Below are 14,382 nucleotides of genomic sequence, written 5' to 3' on the forward strand. Positions count from 1 at the left end.
ATTCTGTGCCTGCTAAGTAATTGACACTTAAATACTACAGCAACCATGGGATGGATATAAATGATTAGACTGGTGTTCCACGTGTCACCTCTCTTTATTATCCCTATTATAGTCATTAAATAAATGTAACTCGAGCCGGTCCTAGAAGCTTTGGACAGATTCACGGTGGCATCTGCTGTTTCCTGATCTTAGAATGTAGGCATTTTTAGCATCAGAGAATGTAATTAGATCATTCATTTCCTCAGCTGAACTCTATAGCTCTGTGCAAAGGCAAGTCTTCTTTGAAAGCCACTATTAAGTTCCTAATCCAATCTTTATTAAAAAGACTCAATATTGTAGACAAGGAGGTTAAAACAAATCCTCAAAAAACTAATGATCAAGCCCTTCTATACCCCACAGATGCCTTCTAGTGCAGCAAAGTCTGAAATTAGGAATGTTTATAGTTGTAAGGGTTTGTTTGTTTTTTTTTTTCTAAACTAGCTTGCACTCCTTAATGAATTATTGAAGCATGTAGATAATGAATTCCACCAAAGAAAATAGTGAGAGAAACAACACCAAGGGACTAATTTTTCTTAGTTCCACTAACACAAGCAAGTTCTATTTTGGAGGCTATCAGAAGTGGATGTGATTAAAATTTCTTTCTGAGGGTCAATCTCTCCAGCATTGAGGTCCCTTACCTTACGTTCCATTCTACATTTGCACCCCCATCTAAGAAAATCCCTTAAAAGGGTAAAAACAAGTGCCTTCCCTTTTGACTATGAAAGGCCTGTCATCTGTCTCACACCTAGCCAGAGTGACTACACAAATGGGAAGTCATGAGCTACCCTAGATTTTGCCCAGAAATCATGCTATTAGAAGACTGTGAAGGCCTTCAAATACTGACAGCTTTTAAAAAAATTTATTATTATTATCACTATTATTATTTTATTCGGAGCACCTCGGGTTTGGTGATTAATCTTTGCTCAAAAACCACTATAACTGAGAGAATGAAAACAAAATTTGTCCCTGAATGCAAGCTAATTCATGTAACAAATCTGTGTCCCCACTATGTGCCAGACACTCTTCTAGAGCTTGGGATATGTCAGTGAGCAAAAGAAAGATCTATTCCTTTGTAGGGTTTATCCTCTAACAGGGAAACACATAAATAGATTATAGTCTTTCAGAAGGTGGTAAATGTCCTGGAAAAAAAAAAAGAGAGAGAGAGAGTGGATTGGAAGTGCAGGGTTAATGATGGCTTAAACAGTTTTCTTAGGAATGCAGAAGAAATACTGTATTTTTGCAAGTTAAATTTATTGGATGTTTATTATACACCAGGTATGATGTGTGATGTATGATGCTAAACCTCTCTCGTTTAAAGCTAAGGGGGAAGGATTGATATCCCTACCTGACGGGAGAGAAGGTGAAGTACAAAAGTCAACCAACCACTAAAAATCCCACAGGGCTAATACATATGCTTTTAACTTCTCTGTTTTAGAATTATATGAGCAAAAAGAGAGAACTAAACTCAGTCCTTCAGATTAGAGGAATGTGAATTGGCCAGGAAACACTTTCAGGAAAGAGGAATTGATAGCAGTGAGTAAAGCGTACTTATGTCAGCTTGGCTAGAACACAGGACTGTGTTGGGTGATAGGAGGGGAAAAGGTTGAAAGTTGGGTCAAACTGGATTAGAGTGAATTTTCAGAACTTCATTTTGTCTAGACAGTACTGGGAAGACTGAGGTTTTAAGCAGTGGTGTGGAGGCTGGGGTGGTGACAAATCTGAGTACGGACCACGGCATCAGAGAGTGACATTGCTTTGTAGTATGATAGTTGCGTGAACTTGCCACTTTGACTGATTCAACACGGCCATTTTTTTTCATTTAAATACTTGGCTAATCTTTTGGAAACAAAGCTTTTTAATTGAAAGGTTAAGGTCTAACAAATCTCAAATGTCAGATCCAAGGTTATCCATCTTGCCAAGCTATGATGCTCAAACTTCAAACAAACCAAGTGTCCTAGAGGTGGCTTAAAAAAAAAAAAAAAATCAAAGGCCATTATGTCTTATAACCTTCATTCTAAGAAGATCCATTTCATCCTAAAAATAGAATTCCCATAATGTCAGCTTTCTAAAAGCTGATATAAGTGAATTGGTATTTTGAAATGTGACCACCTAAAGGAATAATATCCTTTACAGAAGGCCGCTACCGACTAAAAGAGTCACATTGTTATAGCTCCTCATTTGAAGCAGAATATATAGCATTTCTCCATTTTATCTATGTTCTTCATATAACTTGAAAGACTAGGAAGATCAGTACCAAGGAAATGCTGGTTAAGAGGGGAGCGAGCAGGATGAGAGACAGATTTCTGTTCCTTACGCCTTTAGAATAGTGATATTAGGGTGACACGTGCCGTTCTGCATTTTTAAAATTAAATTCCTTAGAGACAAGCTAATTTGCGAGATAGCAATATTTAAAATGTAGGTAAATCTACAGTCTTTCTTGGGCTAGAGATAGAATCATGAAGGTGCTTTAGAATTCAGTCATGTGAAATTAAACTCAAGAGTTGAGAGAACCTACAAAATGAACATGCACACTATGGAATGCCGCTACTGTAAGCTTTGAACTACTGACTTGGACATCATTCGTGGAGATTTACCTATCCGAAGTCATTGAGAAAAATTCCTGATGTATTAAAAAATGAACATTTGGGGGGCGCCTGGGTAGCTCAATGGGTTAAAGCCTCTGCCTTCAGCTCAGGTCATGATCCCAGGGTCTTGGGATCCAGCCCTGCATTGGGCTCTCTGCTCCGCGGGGAGCCTGCTTCCTCCTCTCTCTCTGCCTGCCTCTCTGCCTACTTGTGATCTCTGTCTGTCAAATAAATAAATAAATAAAATCTTTAAAAAAAAGATGAACATTTGGATCAAATGGTCACCAGGATTTGAAAAAATTCTTTTATGCTGGGATTGTTAAACTTGGTCAGAGTTTGGTCTATTGTTCATTTTTAGGCTGTTTACCTTGGACCCAAGGGAATCTGTGGAACAGTAATGAATTGGCAACACAATTTGGGCATTTTAAGAGTCTCATGCTCTACCGACTGAGCTAGCCGGGCGCCTCAATTTGGGCAATTTAAAAAGCCTAATGGATATCGCAACCTTACATTACAGCGGCATTATGCCAATTAAAAAAAAAAAACCAGCTTTCTTCTGATTTTGGCAGAAATTGTGTTAAGTCAAAGGGATAACCTTAATTATCCAGTGCTTGAGCCAAAGGTTTCATCTATTTCTTCCATTTTTATTAGGTTTTTGTTTTTGTTTTTGTTTTGTTTTGTTTTTGGAAGCAGGTTAGTGGCAACCTTAAAGATAAGAAACAGAAGGAGAATAAGAAGTTGTCCTTGGGTGAAGTATCAGCTGGAAGACTATTCACCACTACAGTAATTATCAGCCAGGTGATTATATCCATCATGTCAGATCGATGTACGAGCTATGATCAATACTTCATTTGCAGAAGTTAACCCAAGGACTTGAAAAGACCACACCATCTGGAGAATTTCAGTAACAGCTTGTCTGCCTTTCTCAGGCCCTGAGCAGATTTAAACTAGAGGAACATATGGATGCTACTCATTATAAAAGTTAAAAAAAAGGATTCAGAACTGTTTGACTTATACCAACAGATGATAAGGTGAGCTGAAGTTTCACATTTTGCTCACTCTATAATAAATTACAGTCAATGGTGCAAAGGACAGCATCTTGTCACTCATTCACTTGGCCATCTGGTTATTGGTTATTGAACACTCACTGTGTGCCAAGTGCTGTGGTATGCTCTATACACAGTGCTGAAAGAGACATGGCTTCTGTTCTCAAGGGGCTTAGAGTATAGGCAGGGGAGAGAGAACAAGCAGGTAATGGTTTCAATCGGTGCTAAGTTTTTTAGAGGAAACATTTCTGATTAGGGTACAAAGTCTCATTGCCATGAATAATGCTTAATAGGAGCAAAATTAGTTCTACTTCAAGGGCTCCTGTATAAATTGCTGTCTTATTTATATCAACCATGGAAAGATGCAAATTTTGTCTTAAAGGCTTAATTACCCTCTTCAACAGACAGTTTTAAAATTATGACATTTATTTAAAGCACTAATTAGATGGAAGATATTTACATTCAATGTTAGGGAGTCCTCTATACCCATATAACGATCTGGAAGAGCATCTGTGTGAAAGAGCCAGCCGGAGGAAAGAATCTCGTGATTTACTTGGTTATTAAAGAACATCAATGACGATTCCTGAAAAGTTATCCAAATTTCCAAATCAACATTATATCCTAAACACGAGAAATGCTGTGCTCATTTGGCATTCAGTTTCGTCACTTCAGAAGGGCAAGCAATTCAGAGATGACATGAACCTCCATATTCTAGAACCAGGCACGTTCGGCAGTGCTCTCACTCATCAGATTTTCTGAGTACAATAATGCCACTTGCAGATCAGGCAAAACTACTGAATCACAGATTTTAATGAAGCAATATCATGAAAGTGTAACCAGGGCCACACCAAAGTGCTTTGGTATTTGAGTAACACGGCCAACTTACAAGAGCATTGGCAGGGGAGTATCCGATAGCATCCGGTTAATGTAAGTCTTTCAAAAACTGGACTTTATTATCATTGCAAGTAGGAAGCCCTTAAACAAGTGTTGGCTGCACGGAATTTAAGAGTCCAGATCCTAAAACAGAACAGGGTTGCCTCCGTTGTTTCTATGAATGAGTTCTCATGTAGAAAGTTGAACATTTGCATCTCAAGATGCCATCTGGAAACAGAACTACAGAATGTATTTGGTATGTGGATATGCCTCAAAGATCAGTAACAGTACTGGCCAAGTTCAGCATAAAACTAAGATTTTATCATAGACTCTTCTCATGTCTACCAAATCTGGCAAACCTGTGACCCTCTATTTTCTAGAACTATCCTTTATGTCCATTCCCCACCTCCCTCCCCACCAAAAAAAATTAAAAAATTATTTTTAGTATTCCTCCCTAATCTTGCCTCATTGTCACCCCAAGTTCCTGTTTCCAAAAGAGTGATACTTCCTTGTATCATCTATTGTGTCCCTCACAATTCGCCAATTCATATTACACTGTTATTTTGGTATTTTCTGTACCCGTAACACAGGTGCTTTTTAAGATATTTAGAATTCTTGAAGTAAAGAAACTCTTTCTGAGACGAATTTTTCCTTCGCCTTCTCAAAAAGGTCCAATGAGAATCCAAGTGATAAGAAACTAGTTGTAAAATGACTTACTTTTATGGGTGAATTCTTGTGGGAGTGTCCTATCAGACTTCGTGGCCTTCCTGATTTTATATATATACTTTATTTATTTGACAGAGCAATCACAAGTAGGCAGAGAGGGAGACAGAGAGAGAAGGGGAAGCAGTCTCCCTGCTGAGCAGAGAGCCTGACACAGGACTCGATCCCAGGACCCTGAGATCATGACCTGAGCTGAAGGCAGAGGATTAACCCACTGAGCCACCCAGATGCCCCCTTCCTGGTTTTATATTAATCAGGCATATCTATCTATCTATCTATCTATCTATCTATGTATCTACGTATATTTAGAGAGAGAGAGAGTGAGAGAGAGACCTGTTCCTTAGGGAGGCTAATCTTTTCCATTTGCCCTGGACACACACACACACACACACACACACCCCACTTTCTTGTGTTGCGACCCTAGGTTGTAATACTGCCTTCACCTATGTGAATTCTTTCCCATCATTCAAGATCTACTCATGGTGTATTGCCTTAGCGGAGTCCACCGGCCCTTCACCAGCCTACTGTTTCTCTCCACTTGCAACGACCTCTTGTTGCCCTCCAATTCATATAGAACTCTTCCCCCAACTCAATGAAATTGTGAGGTCAGGTCCTACTTTCTGATGCCACATAGTTTGGTAAAGAGTAGTGCACTTAAAACATTAGGGGTGACATATATTTTCCATTTGCTCCCTAATATTCTCTTAGGCAAATCTTTTCTCTGCATTGTTGATTTGTCATGGAATATAGGCTTTTGTTCAACAGTTAAACGATCTCTGCTCAAAGTCATTCTGCCAGGAGAGCTAGGTGAATTAATCTGAGTCAGCATTTTGTTTTCCTGATTTAACAAAGATATCCACTGCATAACAAATACAGATTAAAGTTCTTGTGCTTATATCCAAGGCTCTGTGCAATCCATCTCTCCTCTCCAAATCCATGTCTTCCTTCTCTGCCATCTGTACTTGCTCTTGGTCAAACTGGCAAGTCTGTATCCTTGGACGTGCACCTGCATAATTTGCTTATGTGCTTCTGCCTAGGATGCATTTTTCTTCTATCTGATATCCACCATTCTTTCAAAAGCTAAGTCCATTATCACATACTGGTATCCTTTTCTTCTCTGGATCCTACCCATACCACTTCATTGTAACATAACCACATGTTAGTTAAGTCAATGTCGTTTACTCTAAATTTCTTATTAGCAGTGATTGTTGGCATTTATGTGTCTGCCGGCAGGTGTCAGGTCAATATTGTCATCCAACAAAATTACAGCCAACCTTTAGTCGTTGAGAACTTCAGACAAGTTGAATAAATCAGAAATTCCCAAAGAACAAGTTAACAGGCAGTTAAACAAGCACCTATATGCAACAAGATGCCCTTCCAAAGAGAGTTTCAACGTTGAATGAAATCAGCTTTTCGATTCTTTGTCAGTTGTCAATATGTATGTTTCTGAAAAGCTTCAGTTATAGCTGAACCTTGGTCTAAGCAGAAATTGATATTAAATCTCCTTATTATCAACCGGCTATGGATGGAAGAGCCTATTTGATCAGTTACGTATCTGTTTTCTACTTCAAAAATGGGATTGCACTTATGATGTTTAAATTTAGAAGTAAAGGTTTAAAAGAAAAAGTCCAAAGCCCAAAACAAAAAATACCACCACCACCCAGGGTTAATGTAATTAAAGCACAGCTGAGACTTTTGTTCAAAAGGACAGATATTTGAGCAACTACTCGGAAGCATACCGTGCCCACTTCTGATCCTCTGATCTAGAGGTCAGGTATATGCCTCCTACCTGGATTAACAAGGTGGCCAAAGCCAGACTGAGCATTCTTCATATAACCTTGCAGGTGTTCGAACATATGACAACTAATTGATAACAGAAAGCACTTTAGCATCTGCATAACATATCACAGAAGATCAAAACAGGTTTGAACCCCTAATAGGACACTTAAAATATAGAAAATAAGTGAAGCCAATTGTATGAAATGTTTAGAACAAGGAGGGCAACTATACACAACATGGACACAGTTAAATGAAGCTATTCGTCACTTTTCGGTTCTTTGAGTAGGGATCTAGACCTTAGGAGGACTGAATTGTCGTGCCCAACGAGATTTAAGTGGTACCTTGAGGGTTAATATTTGTGGGCCTGTACTGGTTTATGAAGCATTGCCACATTCTCCTGCTGGACCCTCACATTTAGTAGTTTCAAGGTGTGCAAGAAAGAAGTTCTTCTAATTTTTCAGCTGAAACGTGTTCATCTCTAGATTTTAGCTTGCCTCAAGCTCAAAACAAGTAAAGCAAGAGCATTTTCCAAATATCAGCCTAATTGCAGCACTGGGAATTGTAGATCTAGAGGAGGAGGATTTTTGAAGCAGCAGCTCCCAGGGCTTCACCTTAAACTTTAACTTGGTGGCAACTCATTTTACTGATGGAGAAAAATGAAACTTGGACACGCTATCTCTTGTTTTAAATGGAAAAGTGAGTTGTGGACAGTCATTTGCAGTTCTGAGTCTAAGCTCTTAACCCTTAACCTATGCCATCTCCTTGAAACTAGAATTCCACTTCTTTAATTCTGGATCACACCCTTGTATTTCTCAGTCTAAGGTGTGATCTCTCCTAAACATAGGTCTCTGATTAACATCCGTCATTCTTAGGACTGTTTTGCAAGGTGGGTGAGGCAGTTAAGGGTTAGGGACATTGAGTAGCATGCCTAAGAAACGGCCCAGCTGTCATTCCAATGCAGGTCCAGAGTCTACATTCTTTGTTTCACGTGATGTAGATTTTCTTTTAGATTTCCACTCACTGGGTATTCTTCCATTGCCAGGCTAGCAACATAATCCACATAATAGGTACTTACTAAATATTCAGATAAACACCAAGATTCAAATAATAAAAATTCATGCTTGAATCCTGACTTTCCTATCTAATGATATGACCCTGAGCAAGCTGACATGCAATGATCATATCTGAACTAAGAAAGAGATATTTTTCTATCTTAAGTTATTAGAGTGAAAGATAGATGGGAGAATGGACTGGTACTTTTTAAACCATAAAGCCCTATAAAAACCAAGTTGCAGTAGATTCATTTACCAATATGGAGAAGCCTTCATCTCCACTCTGGGTATTGCATGAAAAACAAAATAAAAAAGTTTTATAGGTTAGAGAAAACCATCTGGTTCATGGGTAATGATCTAGTTTATAGAATCTTTTTTAAAAGAAGTAACTGGGGCAGTCTCCTAATAAATGGAGATTAATTATGATCTTAACCCAAAAGAGGAAAAAGGATTTGGAAGTGAGGGGATAATACAAAAATAAGGAGTATATCAGTTTTCCTTGGATCAAGAAAACAATACTTGAGATAGTAGGAAAAATGTCAAGGTCTGTGCCTTTTCATCTTTTGTATCCTAAGACCCAGTTAAATTGAGCTGTGTTTAAATGCTTTGCTTTATTATTTCCATGACTGTAGGAATGCACATACTTTGTTATGCTTTCCACTGAACAACTGAATTATAAAACAAATGAATTGTGAAAGTTACTCTTATATCATGCAGAGGGCTTGTTGAAATACAGCTGGATGAGCCCCACTGCTGGAGTCTGGCTCACTGGATCTGGGATGGGGACCAAGAATTTGCATTTCTAACAAGTTTCCAGATGATGCCGGTGCTGCTAGTCTGGGGACCACACTCTGAGAACCACTATTTTAGACAAGTTCTCTCTAGCTGTGAAACACACATGAAGGTAACTAAGTGTCCAGTCTTGAAAGACTGAATGAATTTGATTGTGAAATGAGAGCTTGTGTGTTTCATCTGTCATATAAAGATCTCAGTCTATTTCAGCGTAACACTGTGCATCAGAGAGAAATAGGGTAGCTTTTCACCCAGAGAAAATGTGAAACCACATATCCTTCCCCCAAATTTATTCCAAGTTGAACAGTGTTTTGGATCTCACCTTTTCAGGACTGTTACTTCCTAGTCTACCTGCTCCCTTACTCTGTGGTTACCTAAAAATTTAGGTGACAGTCCTCCTGCATCTGCCTTCTGGTAACTTGCTTACAGCTCAACACTCTGCCTGCTGGGTTCACTCAGAATTCTTACCGGTTTAAGGCAGCTAAAGGTCACTTGCCTCTAGCTAGCTTGTGTAAGTTATGGTAGTGGAGAAAAACTGCCAGGTCTCTTTAATATTGAGGCAATAGCTCCCGTGTTCCTGAAATTTCATAAACCTTCATGTTGTTCTACCTTGATGATGGAAGAATTAGCAAGAGTTAGGCGATTAAGTGTTAAGATTAAAATAAGTTGAGAAGAGGAAAAGGATGAGGTAGGTAGACAGGAGAGTCGACCTCAATAAAAAAGTAACTTCCATTTTTAGATCAGGAAGCAATTTGTTCAGATTTTGCTCACTCTAGAGTGGCAGGCTTCCTTCCAGGGTGGGAGAAGGATGCAGGAAAGGGAGTAATCATGGCAACCTGCCCAGCTATGTGGGCAAGCATAGACCGGGGCTGCACGCACTCGGAAGACTTTATTTCTGGTCCAGTCCCTCAGTTTAGTATGGGTGGTCCCTGCTTTCCCACTTCCTTCTCCTGTAATGCTGACTTGGGGAAGAGTGGCTTCCACTCCACTCCGCAGGGAAGCCGAGGGGGGCGGAGACTTTACTGAGACCCAAGGAGGTCAGCTTGACCAAAGCAAACTACAGGCTTCCTGGCAGAGAACACAGAGTAACTCCCTGTCTGTCCTAGCGGTGAGCACAGCAAACATATTGGCAATATGAAGTGCTTGAATGATTAGCCGTTCTCAGGTAGATGAGCAGTGCCCAGTTTTGATGCAGAAATTCTCCACTCTGCCTTCAATTTTCACAAAGACACATCATTCAGTTGTTCAGGGGGCAAAAATAACACAAAACTCGTTCATTTCTAGGTCAGAGAGAATACAGTGTTCTAAGCATATTAGGTTAACAATCTCCCTAGCAAACTTGGGCTAGTACCCTTATTCTCCAGATAAGGAAGCTTAAGTACAGAGGGGTTACGCAACTTGCCCAAGGTCAGGTAACCAACAGTGGTGTAGCCAGGGTTTGAATCAAGGTGGCAGGACTCCGGAAGCCACATGCTCACCCCACTACCTGACCATCCCGGGTGGGAGGCGGAAACTGGCATGAGTGCTGGCCCACTGTGTCCATCCTCAGCGTCCCCTGTTCCTTTCGTCGGAAATTAGCATGATTTTTGTCCAAGAGGGAACGGATGATCTACTCTCTTTCTGATTCATACAAACCAGTCGGGCCACGGTAGGGTGAATGAGGCTTCCACTGAGCACACGGGGCTGCTGTTGCAGCTAGCTCGCTAGAGGTGACTTTGACCTCCGTGCAATTCAGTGGCAGGGCTTCCACTCTTCAGCAGCCTGCTCGAGCATTTCAGCACCTTCACTTGTCTTTGAGGAAAGCATCAATTAAATCCCGAAGGCAGGACAGATTCAGGCAGAGAAACACATGATGCCTTCAAAACCATTCAGATAAAAAATATCAGTGGTAGCAAGTGTAGGCTTACGGTAGAATTTGGAATGAAGCAGCATCTTCTCGCTGTGTCAAGAGCCCACATATCCACGAAGCCTCCTTCTGGCCAGGAGCCACCCAACAAGGCATATGTCTTTCTGCTCTCTTAATCTTCATATAATTGAGGCATGGCCAAGTAAGCCAATAAGTATCACTCCCAACCATCTGGTCAGAAGTTTCTAGAGGTCCCTGCACCACCTTCATGCCAACAAGTGTTTAAAAGCAATTCCTTCAACCCTAACAAGGTGACTAAGATTCCTTCAAGCTTTTGAGCAAGCCAAGAGATAAACCGAATGCATGGGGATTCAGACTTCTAGTTGAATCTAAAACTGTTAAAAGTCTTAAATGGAAATGCAGACTACCCCCCAACAGATTAGGCAACGCTTTTAACAAGTGCCATGCATGGCTCTCTTCCCTCTCCTAACATCCTCAGGTGAAGATCCAGCTGTGCCCAAGACCAGAATGCCAACAACACAGATGTCAGGGTTCAAAGGTGGAGGACATTGCATTACCATCAACTGGTTCTGGCCATCCAATGAAATGTAGGAGGGTATAGCTTAAAGAAGAACTGGTTTCCAGGGCAGTTGTTTGGATAAGAAGGGACAGAGTTGAGAGTGGGAAGTTAAGTTATTCACCAACAGGAAAAAGAATCCAGTCTGCCTTGGAGGGAGACTGATGAGGAATTTGGAAGAAGTAATCAGTCCCAGAAATACACATTGGAAAAGGCTACTAGATCTCCTCCGTGCTTTCTCCAGGAGACTGTCCACACTGCACACTCCATGTTCTATGAAGTGAGGTACTTCACCCACACGCCCCCAGCGCTTTGCCGAAATGATCCTTGCCCCGAAGGTTAAAGAGAGCTCAGTCCCAAAGACTTCTGAATCCTCAAGGCAATAAACTTTCCTATGGTGTCACTGAGGCCTGTTTCCCTTCAAGGAGGGAGAAACAGGACCTGGGGTGGGCGGGGCACCAGGCCCAGAGAAAAGCAGCCTACTCGTGGTCTGACGGTGGGTGTAAGAAGCAAGTGTGGCTGATGTCACCAGGGAGACAAGGCATTTGGTGGCTGCAGGGCTCCCCCATTCTCAGCTAGTACTTTCCTCCTCAACAGCCAGTGGCTGCTCCTGTGCAGGGAGCTAACCTCAAGCCTGTAAGGAAGATCAATTCTATATCCGATCAAAGCCATTCGGAGAGCCTTATCAGACATCTTGAAGGCATTTTTGTAGCTGCCTTCTTTCTTCAACCATTACTTCTGTTTGAGTTAGTTCCGTCTTACCTCCTTCTCCCCTACCCCTGCTGCTTTGCCTGATTAGGGCCAGAAATTTTTTCATTAAGTCACTTTATAGTGTAATAACAACATTTACTATTCATGAAGTCTCCCCTCCATAATTTTTAAGTCTTTCCATGTGTCTGGAAGCTTACTGCTGCTCTTCTCATTTTACAAGAGTGCCTGTCTTCCTTCCAAACACAAACTAAAAAGAAAGAGGAAAAGGTGGTTGGGGGGCGGTGGGGAGGGAGGCTGGTAAGGGCGTGGAGATAACATCCAGATTCTTTAAGTGCTTTTAATCCAGTTAAATTTCCCTGTGGACTCAAGCAGCTCCCTGCTGACATTGACAGCAGACCTGAATTCCAGGCTAGGAACTGAGTCAAACAAGAGGAAAGGAAGCGGGAGAGAAGTAACAGAGTCGGCTCTATGCTGTGAGAACCGCTAGGCTGACTGGAGCTCCATGGCTTTAACCCATTCATTTTTCCCCTTTTTCTAGAATTCTTACTTCATTTTTCCAGCCAGTTTACAGCAAGCAGGCCAACACCTTTTAAACGCTCCAGGGATTTAAAACAAGTTTGTTCAGTCTCCTGGGCAGCTACTTTCTTAAGAATGCTGTGTAAGACAAAGTTCACATTTTCATGCCACACGTTGTCAGCCACTAGGAAAAAGCTTCGGTGGGGGGGGGGAGGGCACAAACCGGGTCCCCAGCCTTTGTCACAGGGCAAAAATAAACACCCCTGGAGGAGTTAATTAGGCGGCCAGCGGCCACACCAGCGTCCTACCAGGGTTGCCCGCAGAGCCTTTAAGCAAGCGCGCACACACACACACACACACACACACACACACACACACACGGAGGCGCTTATGAAATGTCACAAGCTGGACATCTGCAGCCCGACCCCAAAGGCAGTCCGCGGAAGCATTCCTCGGATGTCAGGCCACAAAACCGTTCTTTCCCCAAGTACCGTCCCCTCTCCAAGATTCCGCACCCCCACCCCCATCAAGTCCCAGAGCTGCATCCCAAGGGGGAAGAGAGGGGTGGAGAGGGCGAAACATGGAGCCCAGGGGAGGAAGGACGGGAGAGCGACTCACGGCTGGCTAGCGCGTCGGCGAAGCGAGCATGACTTCCCGGGGCCGAGCCTCCAGGCTGCCGCGCGGCCGACACGGCGGGCCGCGCTTAAATAGCCGCCGGCCCGGGAGCCTCGGAGCCGCGCGGCCACTCCCGGCGAGATATGGTTCTAATCAGATGCTGGCAGCCGAGGACTCCCCAGGAATGCGCCGGGATGTTTTTGCTGCCTGGGCTGGGTAACTCCCCCTCAACGTGTCTGCCGAGTCTTCCAAACTTAACTGTTTACTAACTCGAGCGGCCGCCACGCCGAGCGCCCGGCTCCCCGCGCTCGCGAGCCCCGCCAGCGGGGGGCGATCGCAGGGGGCCCCGGCCCCGCGGGGGAGGGACGAGGGAGGAGGGCGCCGTCGCCGCCCGGGCCGCCGCGAGCTGGGGGACGCGGGGCAGGGGAGGGGGCAAATAAGGACAGGAAGGGGAACCTCCGCAGGAAAGGGGTGGGATCCACCGGGCCTTCGTTTCCCAAATTCCTTCTCCGGATTGCCACTTCAGTGATGTGGCACCCGAAAGTCATCCCCACCCGCCGGGGCCCTCGGAACAAAGGGCCGCCTTCACTCCTGACTCTCCTGGCAAGAGGCGACGGATCCCCGCTCGGATCCGCCGACCCTCGGCGGGACGTGGGATTGCCCCTCGCAGGCCGGGCCGGTGCGGGCGCTCCTAACTTGCTGGGGGATCTGTGAGTGCACATGTAAAACATGCTGCATTTAGGGCTGAAATAAAGTCCTGATAGACAGATAGGAAAACAGTGCTCTGAAATCGATGGAAACAAAGACGTTCACCCCCATCGAACCGATCTAAAAAAGCGGTGTCTCCGATACAAAGATGATGTACATCCCCGTGTAGACCCTTGCCATGACTGCGCTGATTTCCACAGTGCTCCCTGCACCTCTCAGAGCAATCTGCGACATGAGAAATCAAATAGTTGAAGATACTGGCACGCCACAGCATAGCTTCGCGAACCTTCACGAGCTGGGAATTCATTTTCTCCGTATTTTAAAATCATGAACAATTGTACGGTATCCCCAGAAACTGTCAGTTTTAAAGAATTTTGAAATTATTTTGTGAAAAGCACGTCTTTTTTTTTTTTTTTTTTTTGGGCAGTGGGAGACCGTGTGTACTAAATGTGAAACTACCAAATTATGATTTGGATGAGAAGGGGTTATTGATTTTATTGAGTGAGCGACACACAGCGGA

The 14,382-nt window shown here is 42.9% G+C and overlaps 1 protein-coding gene across 1 annotated transcript in view; it reads right to left on the reverse strand.

Moving 5' to 3' along the window:
* DAB2 (DAB adaptor protein 2) overlaps window positions 1–13,469 on the reverse strand; it is a 49,498-nt gene extending 36,029 nt beyond the window's left edge. Inside the window, exon 1 of the mRNA XM_032851375.1 lies at window positions 13,158–13,469. The gene's annotated coding sequence lies outside the window, so the exon portion shown is untranslated. The remainder of the gene's footprint in view (window positions 1–13,157) is intronic.
* Between the last annotated feature and the right edge of the window lie 913 nt (window positions 13,470–14,382).

Source organism: Lontra canadensis, unplaced genomic scaffold (genome assembly GCF_010015895.1).
Source record: "Lontra canadensis isolate GAN:19392208 unplaced genomic scaffold, GSC_riverotter_1.0 scaffold5, whole genome shotgun sequence".
Lineage (NCBI taxonomy): Eukaryota > Metazoa > Chordata > Mammalia > Carnivora > Mustelidae > Lontra > Lontra canadensis.